The sequence below is a fragment of the Camelus ferus genome, chromosome 18 (assembly GCF_009834535.1).
Source record: "Camelus ferus isolate YT-003-E chromosome 18, BCGSAC_Cfer_1.0, whole genome shotgun sequence".
NCBI classification, from domain to species: Eukaryota; Metazoa; Chordata; class Mammalia; order Artiodactyla; family Camelidae; genus Camelus; species Camelus ferus.
In genome coordinates this window covers 36744530-36762038 of record NC_045713.1, presented here as the reverse complement: position 1 = coordinate 36762038, position 17509 = coordinate 36744530, and the positions used below count along the sequence as shown (strand labels likewise).

Below are 17509 nucleotides of genomic sequence, written 5' to 3'. Positions count from 1 at the left end.
AAATAGTTTCTTTTGTAAGTTTAATGCTTGCCTACAATCACCCAATTCTTAGTGCTTTTTGATTTCAATTTTTAAGTGTTACACATTTTAAACTTTAAAAGAAGCTGAAACAATACCCAAAGAAAATTTCAAATTTCAAGTTAAAGAAGTTTCCAAAATAGAAGCACTACTTTTCATAATCATTCTCTGTTCTGCTCTATAAAGTATGAAATGATAGGTTCCCCGTGTGACTGGCCCACAGAAGAACACGTCATTCCTGTGATTTGCTGCAATGGTATTTGCACAACATGCTGCTAGGTGAGAAGCATATAGTTTAATGGATGGCCTGGTACACCGTCATTGCTAATAGCTTCGATTTTGACACCAGAATGAAAGAGAGCCTATAGGCCCAGAAATTTGGTGAACTTCCATGCTTCTCTTCATGTTCGTAGTTTTAATTTTTGACCCTTAAACTTTAATTTACACACACTAGAAATATTTATTTTTTCTAAGTTTTTGATTAAATCTGATGGTGAAGTTGAACCAGATACATTTAAAAGCCATGTCATAAAAGAAAAAAGAAGATTTCATTTTCTATAGTGTGACTAGGAGAATGCTTAGACGTCCATGTCCTGGCAAAATGATGAAAACATAGATCTAACCTGAAATGACCACATATGCACTTGCCATATTCTCACTTTCAATGAAGAAATACATGATTTCCCTTATTTTATAAATGGGATGGATTCATTAATAACTTCTAGAACATGTCGCTTCAAAGTTTTAGGCAAGAAATGTAGTGGAATTCAAGCCCCAAATAGTTATCAGACTCCAAACTTTTAGACACAAAGTTCAATTTTTAAAATTATCACAGAGAACTACATTATAGAATAGATGATGGGGGCTTGGGAAATTATGCGGGCTTGGGGTGACAATGTGCCTTTTGGGAGATTTTGGCTTAGGGAAATGATGCGGGCTTGGGGAGATGATGCAGGCTTGGGGAGATGATGCTGGCTTGGGGAGATGTGGTTGGAGACATGATGTGGGACTTGGGGAGATGATTGGACTGTGGGAGATGACTCGGGCTTGGGGTGAGGAAGTGGTCTTGCAGATATGTTGTGGGCTCAGGGAGATGATGCAGGCTGTGGTAGACGATGTGGGCTTGGGGGATCATGCGGGCTTTGGGGAGATGATTTGTGCTTGGGGACATGATGTGGCCTTAGGGTGGTGAGGTCGGCTTGGGGACATGTGGGCCTGGAAACATGATGCGGGCTCGGGGATTCGATGCGGGCTTGGGAGATGATGTGAGTTTGGGGAGATCATGTTGGCCTGGGGAGATGATGCGGGCCTGTGTAATGATGCACGCTTGCAAATATTACGCCGGCTTGGGGACATGATACAGGCTCGGCAGGATGATGGGAGCTTGGGAAGTTATGTGGGCTTGGGGTGACAATGTGCCTTTTGGGAGGTTTTGGCTTGGGGAGATGATTGGGCTCAGGAGATGATCCTGGCTTGGGGAAATTATTGGCCTTGGGGAGATGATGCGGGGTTGGGGAGATGATGCGGGCTTGGGAAGATGATTGGGCTCGGGGAGTCGATGCGGGCTTCGGGAGATGATTCGGGCTTGGGGAGATGATTGGCGCTTGGGGGAGATGAGTCGGGCTTGTGGAGATGATGCTGGCTTGGGGAGATGATGTGGCTCTGGGAGATGACAAAGGCGTGCGTAAATGATGCAGGCTCGCAGATACTAAGCCGACTTGGGAACATGATGCGGGCTCGGCTAAATGATCGGGCTTGGGATATGATGCAGGCTTGGGGAATTGATGTGCCTTTTGGGAGATGTGGGCTTGGGGAGATGATGTGGGCTTGGGGAGATTATGTGGGCTTGGGGAGACTATGTAGGCTTGGGGAGATGTTTGCTTGGGGAGATAATGCAGGCTTGGGGAGATCATGCGTCTACGGGAGATGACACGGGCGTGCGTAAATGATGCAGGCTCGCCGATTTACGCTGACTTGGGAACATGATTCGGGCTCAGCTAGATGATGCGGCTTGGGAAATCATGCAGGCTTGGGGAAATTATATGCCTTTTGGGAGATGTGGGCTTTTGGACGTGATGCGGGCTTGGGGAGATGTGGGCTTGGGGACATGCAACAGGCTTGGGGTGATGATGCGGGTTGCAGACATTTTTCGGGCTTGTGGACATGATGTGGACTGACTGACACGACACGGGCTCTGGGACATGACGCCGGCTCGGGGACACAACACAGGTTCAGGGAGATGACGTGGACTTGGAGAGCTGATGTGGACTTGGGAAAATGTGGGTCTGGAAAGATGTGGAATTGGAGAGATGATTCAGACTTGGGGAGATGATGTTGGCTTGGGGAGATGTTGGCTCAGGGAGATGACGTGGGCTCAGGGAGATGACCCGGGCTCATTGAGATGATGTGAGCTCCCTGATATGGCGTCGGCTTGGGGACATGACAAGGTCTCAAAGACATGAAACCGGCTCAGGGAGATGACGTGGGCTCAAGGAGATGATGGGGGCTCGGGGAGACGACGCGGGATTGCAGATATTTTTCAGGCTCGCAGACATGACTTGGGCTCGCTGACATGACGTTGACTCGAGGACATGACACTGGCTTGGGGTCACGACACGGGTTCAGGGAGATGACGTGGGCTTGGGGAGATGATGCGGACTTGGGGAGATGATTGGACTGTGGGAGATAACTTGGGCTTGGGGGTGATGAAGCGGTCTTGCAGATATGGTGTGGGGTCAGGGAGATGATGCAGGCTTTGGGAGATGACGTTCGCTTGGGAGATCATGCGGGCTTGGGGAGATGATTTGTTCTTGGGGACATGATGCAGGCTTAGTGTGGTGAGGTCGGGTTAGGTACATGTGGGCCTGGAAACATGATGCCGGCTTGGGGAGGTGATGCGGGCTTGGGGAGGTGATGCGGGCTTGTGGAGATGATGTGGGGGATGATTGGGCTTTGGGATGATGTGGGCTTGGGGAGATGATGTGGGCTTGGGGAGATGATTGTTCTTGGGGAGATGATGTGGGCTTGGGGAGATGATGTGGGCTTGGGGAGATGATTGGGCTTGGGGAGATGATGTGGGCTTGGGGAGATGATTGTTTTTGGGGAGATGATGTGGGCTTGGGGATCATCTTAGAAATGCAGTCTAAGGGGGGTGGAGGGTGGGAAGGGATCGACTGGGATTTCAAAATTGTAGAATAGATAAACAAGATTACACTCTATAGCACAGGGAAATATCACAAAATGTTATGATTACTCACAGAGAAAAAATGTGACAATGTGTGTGTATATGTCCATGAATGACTGAAAAATTGTGCTGAACACTGGAATTTGACACAACATTGTAAAATGTTTATAAATCAATAAAAAATGTAAAAAAAAAAGAAAAGAAATGCAGTCTAAACTTGTATTTAATGTTTTTACTAATTAGATATTCAAGGCTCATAATAATGTTAAAATAATATAATAAATAATTAACATTCAATGCTATATAGCCTCCATCTCTTTTTTCACCTGGGCTGGTGTCTCTGCTTTTGTTGTGTTTTCAAGCCAGTTCTATTCCATGTATATTTGGTAAGTAGTAAGGGATCACTTCTAACTTGGACACGTTAAGGTTATGAGAGAAATTATGTGCTCTGTCTCATGGAATTAAGACCAAAATTTTACATAAATAAACCAACTGGAGAGTAATACAAGATGAATTTGACAATAAAACAGTAACTAATATTTATTGATATATTTATGTCATTCAAAATTGACATGCTTCACAGAGGCTGTATCATAAAATATTCAAAAATTATAATGGACTTTCAATTCCAAACAGTCCTCAGCTTTACTCTCAGATGCACCACGGCCCAAGCTGTATTGCCTTGGCAGGTCACTTATTTTCTCATGTATTAAAACATAAAATATTAGTTATCTATGCTCTAGGTTATCAATGAGATATAAATTTAATGAAGACTTGTCTAAGCAGCAAGGTAGATGCAATTTATTAATCAGCTAGTCGTTTTGTAAGCACATGCTACGTGTCAGGCGTTATGTTATTTCCTGAGGAAACCCAGGTACAATCGTGCATGATTATTTTGCTGTCAAGGAATTTGGGGATAGAAAGATATAAGTAAATCAAGAATTAAACTGCACAGGGTGTATTCAGGTGCTGCAGGAGCACAAATGAGGTGTGCCAGTGTTCAGATGGCTGGTCAGGGAATACTTAAAGAAGCAATGTTACCGAGTCCAAACTCATTCTGCTGGCCACACAACAGGCCAATAAATTGGGAGACAAGGTGTTGGGGCAAGGAATAGCAAAATTATTCAGAAAGCCAGCAGACTGAGGGGATGGCAGACTACTGTCTTGGAGAGCCATCCTGCTCCAGTCAGAATACAGGCTTCTTTTATCCAAAAAAAAAAAAACAAACAAACAAACCAGGGGAGGGGGTGTGGTTCATTGTTGCAAACTTCTTGCTGTAGAAAGTCTTTGTTCTTGCAGCATCCGTGTGGGCCAGGCCATGGTGTCCCTGTAAACCTCCAACAAAACAAAGGTTATTCTCTATCTTGCAACTCACCATCTCTACCTAAGTGCAGAAGAGCTAACATCCTGAAACTTCAGAGCCCCTAAAACAAGACTCTCCTGTCTATTTCAGGCTAAAGGCAACATTGTTTCACAAAAGGTGCAGAGCTGGCAAGATTGAGCCTGGAAAACAGGGCACAGTGGTCAAAACTAAAGGAACGGATCCAATATAGAGTCAGATTTGTTCTCCTTTATTACACTTAGACAAATCGTAAAGATTTGTTAAATGCCTTGGGGTTTTCTTCATGCATTCTCATTCCTTCCTACCATACTGAATCCTCCTAAAATTGTAGTTGACCATGCCCCCAAAAGAATACTGTGCTATCCAAGAGTGAATTATTTGTGCAGATGGTCAGCTTCTCATAAAGGTTATCTCTGATAATACGTCTTATGAAAAAGGGTAGAGAATACACACAGACGGCTGAGAAAGAAAATGTCTGCTTGTGAAGAATGAAAATACAAGTTTTTATTAAATTATTCAAGATTATCCATGGAATGTTACAGACATCATAAACACTTCACAGACTTTAGCCAACCACATTACATGTGGAGATAAATAACATTTGAAACAAGACAATCAACAATTGACTATGTAATCACATTATCGAAGTACAATGTGAGAAATACTGTTGTGGTATTACTGAGCGCTGTCGTTACTGCTGCTGCTACTAATGTCACTGTTCCTACAACAGCTATGAGTTAACCCTCCTATACTGAGCCCCTAGAATGCACTGGAACTGTAATTAGCATTTCTACAAAATCTCCTTTAATACTCAGAGCATTCATGTGAAAGGAGGTGACATGGTTAATTCAGTTTTAGATACTGACACATAAAAGCATGAAATAATTTATACAATATCAAACAATAACCAATAATTTTTAGATTTAAAACCGAGACCAAGACATTTCTGATTATACTTTTATAGCTAGAAAATTACATTATATCAGAAACTTTTTCAGTAAAAAATAAGCGGTGTAGTCACTAATTGATTTGGTTATCATCCTAATACCCTGTGTCATCCTATTTTAGTAAACTTTCTTGAAATTTACTCAGGCCAATATGCTTGAAAATAAAGAATAACAGCGATTTACCTGTGTCCCAGGATCTAGGTCTCTGGGTGGGATCTCAAGCCAATATAGGAAGTCTGTCAGGCCTAAATGTTATTTCCAGCTCTTCACACGGTCGACATTACAAGAATAGTCACTGCAACAGATAATATAATTTCATATATAAAAACATCCAGAAGCTGTGATTTGTCCTGAGATGCAGAGCAGCTCACTCATCCCTAGTTAACCACTCCTGTGAGAAGCGGCCGGTATCCACAGGGCTCTGCAATGAAGATACTGCATGTGAATGTTAACCTCATGTATCCTTGGGAGCCAGTGGACCAGATTGTCTAAACTGTCTTGATGGTCAAGTTGGTAGTAAAACCATTTGTGGTGGTGTGTGATGGGGGTACGTGAAGGTGATAAATAAACTGGGAGTGCATTTGGGGGGCTTTTTCTAGGGAGCATAAATCCAAGTGGTTCTGTTCAAATTCTCCAAATGGGTCAGGAGTATTCCTATTCCATGCAGGTATGGAGAACTGCAAATGAGCCTAACAAGCCTGTTGGTGGAAGTTTCTGGGTGGCTGTGCAACCACACACATACGCATATTATATATGCTCATATACCTGTACATACGTATAAATATATATATTTACATATGAATATATTTAAATATGTGTAGTTGTTCTATATGTAAATGGTGATCATCGGATACACCATCTTCTCTATTTACTTGAAATACATTAATAGACAACTTATTTCATGTTTTCCTGTGATCTTTTCATTTTTTTCTGTTCCTCTGGTACCTCTCTCGACTATTTTTTCCCTCCACCTTTCACACTAGAAGATGTCCTCACATGCCCCAGAGTCCTCCCCTGCCCATTCATATTTGTGTGCTTGGTAGGAATCAGCTGAAAATGAATGCTGTGTGCCTGGGGGATGGCTTGGATCTCTCAGAGCTCCTTCCTGAATTAAATGCGGGGGAAATGAATATGGATCTGGAAGTCTTTGCCTTGGACAGCTTCCATAAACTCACGCGTGTCCTGCAGTCTCCTGTCCAGCAACACTGAACGAGGCTGCCAGGATCCTGGAAGCTGAACAAGGAAAGGAGAAGCGGGGGTTCAGCTTACAATTTACAAATAAGGCTCTTGTTTTCAGCAGGACACTCTATCCCCCTACCTCACCTTTGCTCTCAGCATGATTTTTATCAGATTTAACCATTTGTTGTAATTCTAAAACTGTGACCCATTTTAATCCTGAATGTCCCAGTTTAAACCTTCAAATGGCTGTACCATGTTTAACCAAAGATATTTAATGTCTCCAGTTTTGAAGAAAAAAATTTTAAAGATGCTATAAACATATGGTTACACATATGTTTGTTAAAACATATGGTTTTAGAGGATCTATTTTTCCCCTGGGTAAAAACCTAGGGGCAGAATTGCTAGTTTACAGAAAAGGAGTGTGGTTAAATTAATTTTTTCCAAAACGTTTATACCATTATGGCATCTCATCATCAATCTAAGAGCTCAAGTTTTCCATGTCATTCCCAATACTTGATATTTTTTGTCAGCTGTTATAATGGGCCTAGCTGTTATTGTTACTTAGCTTAACATAAAAGTCAATATGTTTACTGGGGTTCTACTTTTGTTTTTCTAAAGAAAACTGTTGGCCACTGGGTCACCTACCAGGGCCAGGTAAGTCTCGATGACAGAGAAGTGCACCACATGCATGGATGGAGCAGAGACGAGTTATTTCCTGGCTCTACAAGGTGAGTCCAAAGCACCGATACCACTTGGCTGAATTTCTGTCTTAATTTCACTTTTTAACGCTAATTTACTGTTTCTGTGTTTTTGCTACATTTACAGCTGTAAGTTGGTGCTCATTAATGGCAACAGTGGTTTGAAGTTTGTTTTCTCTTTGTTCTTAAAACTATTTTTATGTAGATATAATTCACATTATATAAAATTCAATATGTTAACCATTTAAAAATGTACAATTGGGGCATCAACACAATGGTGGAACTGGGTTTTCCTGATCCTCTCCCCTTCCATGGATGTATTAAATAAACAGCCACACAAGAGTCAATTCCCTGTGAGAGAAATCTAAAAACGGTGCATTCTCCTACACACTGGACGGCTGGGCAAATATCTGAACGTTAGGAAAAGCTGAGATACACCTGTGCCATAAACCCAGGGCCCAGCACTGAGCCTTACACTCAGGATGCAACCCCAACTCTCACCTTCTCTCTAAGGAGCACAGGGTCAGAACAAATCATCTATGGTGCCAGCACTCAGAGTTGCCTTCTGAGGGACTGGCCCCTAAATCACTTAGCCCAGGGAGCTCGGGGGGCTCAGCATTCATGAGTACCCCAGGGAACCACAGATACAAAAGCAGGGGTTTTAAATAGGTGTGTAAGCACTTCCAAGGGCCATTTCTCCTAGCTCAGCACCAAGCAAGTGGGCAAAACACTCAGCACCAAGCAAGGAGGCATATGAAGATGTAAATACTACAGAGCTATATTTTATTTTTTACATCTTCATATGTAAAAATAAAATAAAAAACAAAACAAGCGGGGGAGGGAGTAAAACAGCAGATCTTTTAGAACTTATATGACCCTAAATGACCATCAGTTTAAAACAATTAGATATCGTTACAGAGCAACATATATGAACCACACAGTAACCAAAAATGTTTAAAAAACTATATTAAGATATGGAAAAACAAGCAAGAGAAACACAAGTATAACAATAAAGAAAATCAATTAACCGTAAGGCAAGAATCTGAAAGAAGAAAAGGACAGAGAAGAACTACAAAAGCAGTCGGCAAAGTAGCAGGATACAACATTAACGTATACAAATCAGCTGCATTTCTTTACACTAACAGTGAATTAGCAGGAAAAGAAAGTAAAGAAACAATCACTTTTAAAATCATGTCCAAAACAATAAAATACTGACCAAGGAGTAAATCTGACCAAGGAGGTGAAAAACTTACACATGGAGAACTATAAAACATTGATTAAGGAAAATAAAGATGACTTAAGGAAATGGAAAGATATCCCATGCTCTTGGACTAGAAGAATCAGTATTGTTAAAATGGCCATACTGCCCAAAGCAATCTACAGATTTAATGCAATCCCTGTCAAGTTATCCATGACATTTTTCACAGAACTAGAACAAATAATCCTAAAATTTATATGGAATCATAAAGGACCTAGAATTGCCAAAGCAATACTGGAGAAAAAGAACGAAGCTGAAGGAATAACCCTCCCAGACTTCAGACAATACTACAGAGCTATATAGTAATCAAAACTGTGTGGCACTGGCATAAAAACAGACATAAGGACCAATGGAACACAACAGAGCCCAGAAATAAACACACAGATCTACAGTAAATTAATCTCCGACAAAGAAGGCAAGACTATAAAATGGAGAAAAGACAGTCTCTTCAGCAAGTCGTGTTGGAAAAACTGGACAACAGCATGTAAATCAATGAAGTTAGAACACTCCCTCACACTACACACAAAAATAAACTCAAAATGGCTTAAAGAATTAAATGTAAGACAAGACACAGTAAACCTCCTAAAAGAAAACATAGGCAAAACATTCTCTGACGTGAATCTTAGCAATGTTCTCCTAGGGCAGTCTACGAAGGCAATAGAAATAAAAGCAAAAATTAACAAATAGAACCTATAATTAGACTTAATAGCTTTTGCACAGCAAAGGAAACCATAAGTAAAGAAAAACGACAACCTGCAGAATGGAGAAAATACTTGCAAATGATGTGACAATAAAGGTTTAATCCCCAGAATATATAAACAGCTTATATAACTTAATAAGAACAACAACAAAACCAATCCAAAAATGGGCAGAAGACCTAAGCAAGCAATTCTCCAATGAGGACATACAAATGGCCAATAGGTATATGAAAAAATGCTCAATATCACTAATTATCAGAGAAATTCAAATCAAAACTACAGTGAGGTATAACCTCACACCAGTCAGAATGGGCATTATTCAAAAGCCCATGAACAATAAATGCTGGAGAGGGTATGAAGAAAAGGGAACCCTCACACACTGCTGGTAGGAATGTAGTTTGGTGCAGCCATTATGGAAAACAGTATGGAGAGTCCTCAAAAAATTAAAAACAGACTTACCATATGATCCAGCAATCCCACTCTTGGGCATATATTTGAAGGGAATTCTAATTAGAAAAGATACATGTATCCCACTGTTCATAGCAGCACTATATACAATAGCCAAGACATGGAAGCAATCTAAATGTCCATCAACAGACAACTGGATAAAGAAGTTGTAGTATATTTATACAATGGAATACTACTCCGCCATAAAAAAGAACAAAATAATGCCATTTGCAACAACATATACGGACATGGAGATCATCATTCTAAGTGAAGTAAACTAGAAAAAGAAAAATACCATGATATCTCTCATATGTGGAATCTTAAACAAAAAGAAGAGGACACTAATAAATTCACCTACAAATCAGAAACAGACTCGCAGACCTAGTATACAGTCTTACCGTTACTGGGAGAAAGGGAGTGGGAAGGGATAAATTTAGGAGTTTTACATTTGCAAATGTTAACAACTATATATAAAAATAGATTAAAAAAACAATTATTTGTATAGCACAGGGAACTATATTCGGTATCTTCTAATAACCATCAATGAAAAATAATATGTAAATGAACATATGTATGTCTATCCATGGCTGGGACGTTGTGCTGTACACCAGAAACTGACACATTGTAACTGATTATACTTCAATAAACATTTTTTTAAAAAGAACTCAGACACAAAACAGAAAAAAAAAATACCTGGGAAAACACTTCAGTGGGGGAAAAAAAGAAATACAACAACAAACTTAAAACAAATAAATGGCATAAGTACATACCTATAATAATTATTTTTAAATTTGTTTAAATTTATTCTTATTAAAGTCTAGTTAATTTATAATGTGTTAGTTTCAGGTATACAGCAAAGTGATTCAGATGTGTTTACGTATATATAGGTATATATACATTTGCTTTTTCACATTCTTTTCTGTTATAGGTTATTACAGAATATTGAATATAGTTCCCTGTGCCATATACTAGAACCTTGTTTTTTATTGATTTAATATATAGTAGTGTGTATATGTTAATCCCAAACTCCTAATTTATCCTTCCCCCACCCTTGCTTTCCCCTTTGGTAACTGTAAGTTTGTTTTCTATGTCTATGAGTCTATTTATATTTTGTTAGTAAGTTCATTAGCATTTTTCAAGATTCTACATTTAAGTGATATCATATGACATTTACCTTTCTCTGACTTAGTTCACTTAGTATGATAATCTATAAGTCCATCCATGTTGCTGCAAATGGCATTATTTCATTCTTCTTTATGGCTGAGTAGTATTCCATGGTATAAATAGACCACATCTTCTTTATCCATTCATTTGTCAATGAACATTTCATTTACTTCCATGTCTTGGCTATTGTAAATAGTGCTGCAATGACCATGGGGTGCACGTTATTTTTTCAAATAAGAGTTTTCTCTGGATACATGCCCAGGAGTGGGATTGCAGGCTCATATGATAACTCTAGCTTTATTTTTTTTAATTCTCCATACTGTTCTTCATAGTGGCTGCACGAATTTACATTGAACCAACAGTGAAGGAGGGTTCCATTTTCCTCATACCCTCTCTAGCATTTATTTATAGATTTTTGAATGATGGCCATTCTGACCGGTGTGAGGTGATACCTCATTGTAGTTTCAACTGGCATTTCTGTAAAAATTAGCATCACTGAGTATCTCTTCATGTACCTGTTAGCCATCTAAATGCCTTCTTTGGAGGAAGGTCTATTTAGGTCTTCTGCCCATTTTTTTGATTGGGTTGTTTGGGGTTTTTTGGTATTAAGCTGCATGAGCTGGTTGTATATTTTTCAAGATTAAGCTCTTATCAGTTGCATCATTTGCAAATATTTTTCTCCCAACCTGTGTTGTCTTTCTATTTTTTTTTTCCTTCTGTAGATGTTTATTCTACTTCAAGGAACAAAGTTCTGAAGTCCATGTTTTAATGTACAGTGATATAATACTCTGCAATATAAAATACAATTTACAGAAATTTGTCAGGTAAACCTAAAGAAACACACATGATTTTTACATTTGTCATATTTAAATTAGAAAAGTTTGTTTTATATGTTAAAAAAACCTTCACATCACGTCACATGTTGGGACCTGACACCACTTTAATGCAATTTAACCTACTGACTCTGGTCTATAACCAATCATCCCAAATGGGTAAGTTCTCTCTGTTCTTATACCGTAAAACATTTGTGTCAGAAAGTGAAAATCTGTAGTGATATACAATGGAATAGACTCTGAGGAACAAATGAAATTCTCTAATTTTACATTTGCAAAAGTAAGTTTATAAAAATATAAAAATAAATTACCAAAGTGTCTTTGTACAGTCAAATAAATTAGGTTTTCTCTACTTCACACTTAAGTACTCGGAAAATACAGTGCACTGTATTTCACAGTGAAAAGCTTTCTAGTTTGTAGTTCTTGAGCCAATATCACTATTTTCCATTTCGTCCTTTATACAAGTATTGTTTGATTTTGATGGCAAGTTTATAACCTGATAACAGTTTGGAGCTAGTGCACTTTACCTGGGATACAGAAAGAAATGCTCAGATGGTAAAGTTCAACAAACAATACTTTCCTGATTATTCAGATCAAAGAAACCCACCTCCCCCTTTAAAGTACACTTAATTGGTTTATTTTCTCTTTAGGGTGGTAAAATTTAAACCTTTTTAAAATAAACTGTTTTTAAAATTTAACAACTTCTACTCAGATGTTGCTTTTAATCATGTTTTTGAAAAAATGTGTAAGATGATATACAAGATCTTGTGTTAGCTCACAGGGAAAAAGAATATGAAAATGAATATATGTATGTTCATGTATGACTGAAAAATTGTGCTCCACACCAGAAATTGACACAGCATTGTAAACCAACTATAACTCAATTAAAAAAAACTGAGCTTTTGCTCGGAAACGTGTTTTGTTCCCTGGCTGAATTTGTAATTCAAATTTCTTTATGACAAGAGAAAGACTTACCTGTAAGTTCTGCGTTTCTCAACCTCCCAGATATGAGCTAACACCCAACATGGCTCTCTCACAGCCAGGCGCACACACGCAGCGACGCCCGCCGCCAGGAGACTGACAAAGCCTCCGGAAACAGAAACACGGGCAAGACGTCAGGAAAGGTATGGCTCTGGGAGTTCCCTTAAAGCTCAAGTCCTAAAAGCTCAACTTCCCTTAAAATTTACAAGTCAAGAGTAGGAAAATGAATATATGTATATTCATGTATGGCTGAGGAATTCTGCTGTACACCAGAAATTGACACTCATTGTAAACTGACTATAACGCAATTCAAAAAAAATGTAAACAATTTACGAGTCAAGTTACTAGAAAAGATAACTTTAGAATCTGAGAAAGCAATATGCTTTTGTAGATAACTCATTTCAGTAATTTTTAATGGAAATGTTGAGTTCTTGGTGTGTTTTTTTTAAAGCATCAGAATTGGAAAGGTGTGAAATTTTGTGAGAAGCCATTATACACAAAATGAGTCATTTCTGGAGTCCAGAACATTCTATTCAGCCTGAGTTCAGAGCTCTTTCAAAGACCCCCTGTTGAACCCGCTTGTGAGCCCGGATCTCGAGCCCACGGCCCTAGGTCTGGGCGTCCAGGCCTCAGCCTTGAGGTCCCGGGGGACGCTGCTGGCTCCAGCTGTGGTCCCTTCGCCGCCGCGCTCCCTCTCACAGGCCTGGTCGCGGTCGCGGTCCATGCTGCGGGACCTCTCCCGGTCGCGCCTGCGGTCGTGGTCTCGGTTGTAGCTCCGCTCGCGACCCGAGTCCCACTCGCGGCCGGCATCCTTGTCCCGGTGTCGGTCCCAATCGCGGCCGCGGTCTCGGTTGTAGCTCCGCTCGCGACCCAAGTCCCACTCGCGGCCGGCATCCTTGTCCCGGTGTCGGTCCCAATCGCGGCCGCGGTCTCGGTTCTAGCTCCGCTCGCGACCCGAGTCCCACTCGCGGCCGGCATCCTTGTCGCGGTGTCGGTCCCACTCGCGGCCGCGGTCCCAGTCCCGCTCCTGCTCCAGGTTCTGCCCGCTCCCGCCCCCAGCATTCCCGAGCTCGCGCTCCTGCCTGCGGTCCCCGAGGGCTGGGCCCCGACGACTGTCTGGCGGCGGTGCCTCAGGCTCCTCCAAGGGCTTCTCCTTGGGCCCGGCCTCGAGCCGCTCCCTTGGCCGCCCTTCGAATGCCTGGTTCCGGTACTCGTGGGCCTTGCCCTCGCGAAAGTCGCGGGAGCCCACTGCCCCTCGGCCTCCAGAGAGCAGGGCGGGGGGCGGCCCGGCCTCGTCCCACCTGTTCTTCCTGCGCTGGCGGGGGTGGGGCGGAGGGGGCGGGGGTGCTTGGCTGGGTGGCTCCGGCAGCCAGCAGGCTCCGGCTTCACGCGGGGCGGGGACGGGGGGGGGGTTGGCCCTGGATGTGGAAATGCCGGGGCGCCGGCTCACTCTTCTCAGGAAAAGGGGTGGACCCCGAAACTGCAGGGGGTGCCGGTGCCCTCTGTTTTGCAAATCTGAGCAGTGAATTGACTCTGCTTTTCAAACTGAGGAGGCTGCATTCCCCTGGGTACCGGCATGAAATTTGGTGCTTGGCCTCTAGACCCTTCAAACCAGTTGGGGTGGGGACCCTGGGCAGTTTCAAACTGGCTCGAATGTGGCCCTCTTGGGCCCACAAAGTGGAGGGGGATGGTCCTCCCTGGCCTCCAAACTGAGAGGGAGGAGGGCCTCCCCCGGGGTCTTTTAAACTGAGACAGCAGAGGCCTTCTTTGGAGTCCAAACTGGAAAGAGGCCATAGCCCTGTTTCCCACCACCTGGGCTTGTTTCAGGCCTTCAAACTGAGCAGGAGGGCTTGCGGCCTCGGCCTCGCTATACTGGGGGTCTTGGAATTCCCTTTCCTCGCTCTGGGTGGGTGTTTGTGTTCTTCCAGTGTTGGTGGTGCTGCTCCTCTGGGCACGCAAGATGAGAGAGGGAGGGGCCCCTGGTGTCAGCTTAGGGAGGCGGCCCGTGTGACCCAGAGAACAAGGAAGGGATGGGCCCCTTTTGTGGCCTGAAGGTGGCCAGCGGGGCCCTCCTCTTGGCCCGTCCTTACTGGAAATTATATTCTCTTCCCGGAAACGGAGGGGCTGGCCCTCGTGGTCCTGGGAAGCCGGAGCCGCACAGGCCTGCCATCCTGAAAGGGCGCGTGGTGCGGGTCCCGTTGGCCCTGGAACTGGGCCGGAGGCGGCCCTCCTGTCTGGGCGGGTGGGGGGAACGCGCCGGCCTGCTCGCCAGGCCTGGGTTGTGGCTCTCTGTCTCCCTCAGTGTCAGCTGCTGGGAGGTCACTTTTTGCAGCAAGCAGCGTTTCTTGGATCCTTGTACTGAGAGGAGCCAAGGGGCCTTTCCTGATCCCTTCCCAGGCGGGGGTGGGGGGGGCGGGGGAGGCTGGAGGGAGGCGCTCCGGGGAGTGCGCGGCAGCACCTCGCAGGCCGGCGGCGGGCGTCACGCTCTGGGCGGGCTGCTGGCCCGGGCTGTCTGAGCGCTCGCGCGTGGGCGGCTGGGCCTCCCCGCCAGGAGCCCACCGGGGACGGGCTGACTCTGGCTCCTCCTGGGCCAGCCCGGCCCCTCTGGGCCCTTCTCCGGCTGGCGGGGTGGCGGGGGGCTCTGGGGCGGCTTCGCTCTTGCTCTCGCTGCTCTCCGGGGCCAACCGTCAGGCCTGCCGAGGGCCCTGACTGCTGCGCCCGGGCGTTGTCGGGCCGGCCCCTGGCTGGTGGAGGGGGCGCGGCCGGCCGGCCCACAGGCTGCTGCTCCTGGGGAAACAGCTGGGCCCAGGGCAGCGACGCCTTTGGGGGTGACGACATGAGGGCCTCCGACAGGGAGAAGTGGCCCTCTGCTAACTGAGAGCTGCCCCCTGCTCCTGCACTTGTCTCTTCTGCCCCTCGACCTGCTTGTTGAGTTCCCCTGTCATCTTCTGCTTCTCAGCCATGGAGAGGGCAGAAATGCTGGTGGGGAAGCTGGTGGGCTTCCCCGTGCCCGAGCCGTGCTTGTCCTCACACATTCTGTTGGGCACACCGTGGATGGTCACTTCAGCTTCTGCTAAAATCGTCTGGTCCTCTGGGTCATAGGCCACCTCCTCCCGCTCTGCCAACTCAGAGGCCTTTTCCGCGTCCTGCCTTTGCCCCCAGTCACCCAGCTGAGTGTGGAAGGCTCTCACGGGACCGTACCCTCCCTCGGGGTCATATGGTCTGTCATCTTCCTCTTCCTCTAGACCTTGTCTTTTGAGAACTGACCAAACTGCTGGACGATGGGTGGCAGCTCACTGTCGGCCTTGGCCCTGGAGTCTTGGTGGGAGGCCGGGGCGGACTCTGCATCCTACTTGCTGGGGGGGGTGGCCTGACAGCTTCTTCCCAGAGAGTCTGCAGGATATGTTCCAAGGGTGACGCTGTTTTTGAAGTAGAGGACGCGACAGAGGAAGTGACTGAGGTGACTCTTGCTGAGGCAGGTGATGCTGTCACGGAGTTTGTGGCTCCTGGCTTGAAGGACAACAGTGGTTTTAACACCGAAGACCTAATACTTCTGGAAGAGCAAGGAGACCCCGAGGGTGTGCTGACAGCCGTGTCCCCAGAGCACAGCTGATACTTGAGGAGTTTCTTTTCAGGCAACAGGGCCTTGGGCACCTTGGGATAGATGGGAGTGTCTGTTTCTTCTTCAGTCTGAGGTCTCCTGTCCGATTCTCCAGTATCTGAAGGACATTTGATTTTGTTGACAGATTACTAACCCAAGGATTTTGATTGGACATGGTGACTCAAGACCTGGTCCCTCAAAGGGCAAGAGTTTGGATGGAATGGAGTCAAAGGGTGCTTAGCAGGATTGGGTAGAGGTCCTTGACATGCCTGCTATTGTTAGCGACCACGCCAGCCGAAGTGGCCACGGCTGCTAAGACAGGAGGAGAGGGACAGAGGCCACCTCCTCCTCCGTCGCGGGGTGAAACCAGATCAGGCCCAGCTCCTTAGACACAGAAGATCTGAGTTTGCCGACATAATTCCAAATGGCCCTTGGGGCGATTTTCATTTTGTTCATGGTTTCCTTTACTGTGCAAAAGCCTTTCAGTTTATTAGGTTCCATGTATTTATTTTTATTTTCATTACTCTAGGAGATGGACCCAAAAGGAGGGAGACTGAAAGACCTAGTAGTAAAACTAGAAAGGTTAAAAGACCTAGTATGGAGGTTAAAAGACAAAAGTAGTAAAATCATCTCTATCCACAATAAGCAGTTAAGGAATACACAAAACAATTAGCTGTAAAATATATTTAAAATAGTAATTGTGAGGAGAGGAGAGTACAAATGCAAGGTATTTAAAATTATTTAAATTATAAGATGGACCTAACTGCCATGTGTAGGGCATTCCATCCAAAAGCAGCAGATTACACATTCTTTTCAAATGCGCGTGGCACATTCTCCAAAATAGATCACATGCTTGACCCCCAAATCAAGCCTTGGTGAATTTTAGAAAACTGAAATCAAATCAAGCATCTACTCTGACCACAATGCTATGAGGCTAGAAATCAATTGCAAGGGGAAAAAAATGTGAAAAGCACAAACACGTGGGGTTTAATAATACACTACTAAACAACCAATGGATTACTGAATAAATCAAAGAGGAAATTTTAAAAAATACTTGAGACAAATGAGAGCAAAAACACAAGGATCCAAAAACCTATGGAATGCAGCAAATCAGTCCTAAGTGGGAAGTTTATGGCAATGCAAGCTTACCTCAGGAATC

The 17509-nt window shown here is 44.0% G+C and overlaps 2 pseudogenes; one reads left to right on the top strand and one right to left on the bottom strand.

The window, feature by feature from the left end:
* The window catches only part of LOC116657429, a 17478-nt pseudogene extending 4562 nt beyond the window's left edge, over window positions 1-12916 (top strand).
* LOC116657428 lies at window positions 3994-16852 on the bottom strand (annotated as a pseudogene).
* Window positions 16853-17509: the final 657 nt, after the last annotated feature.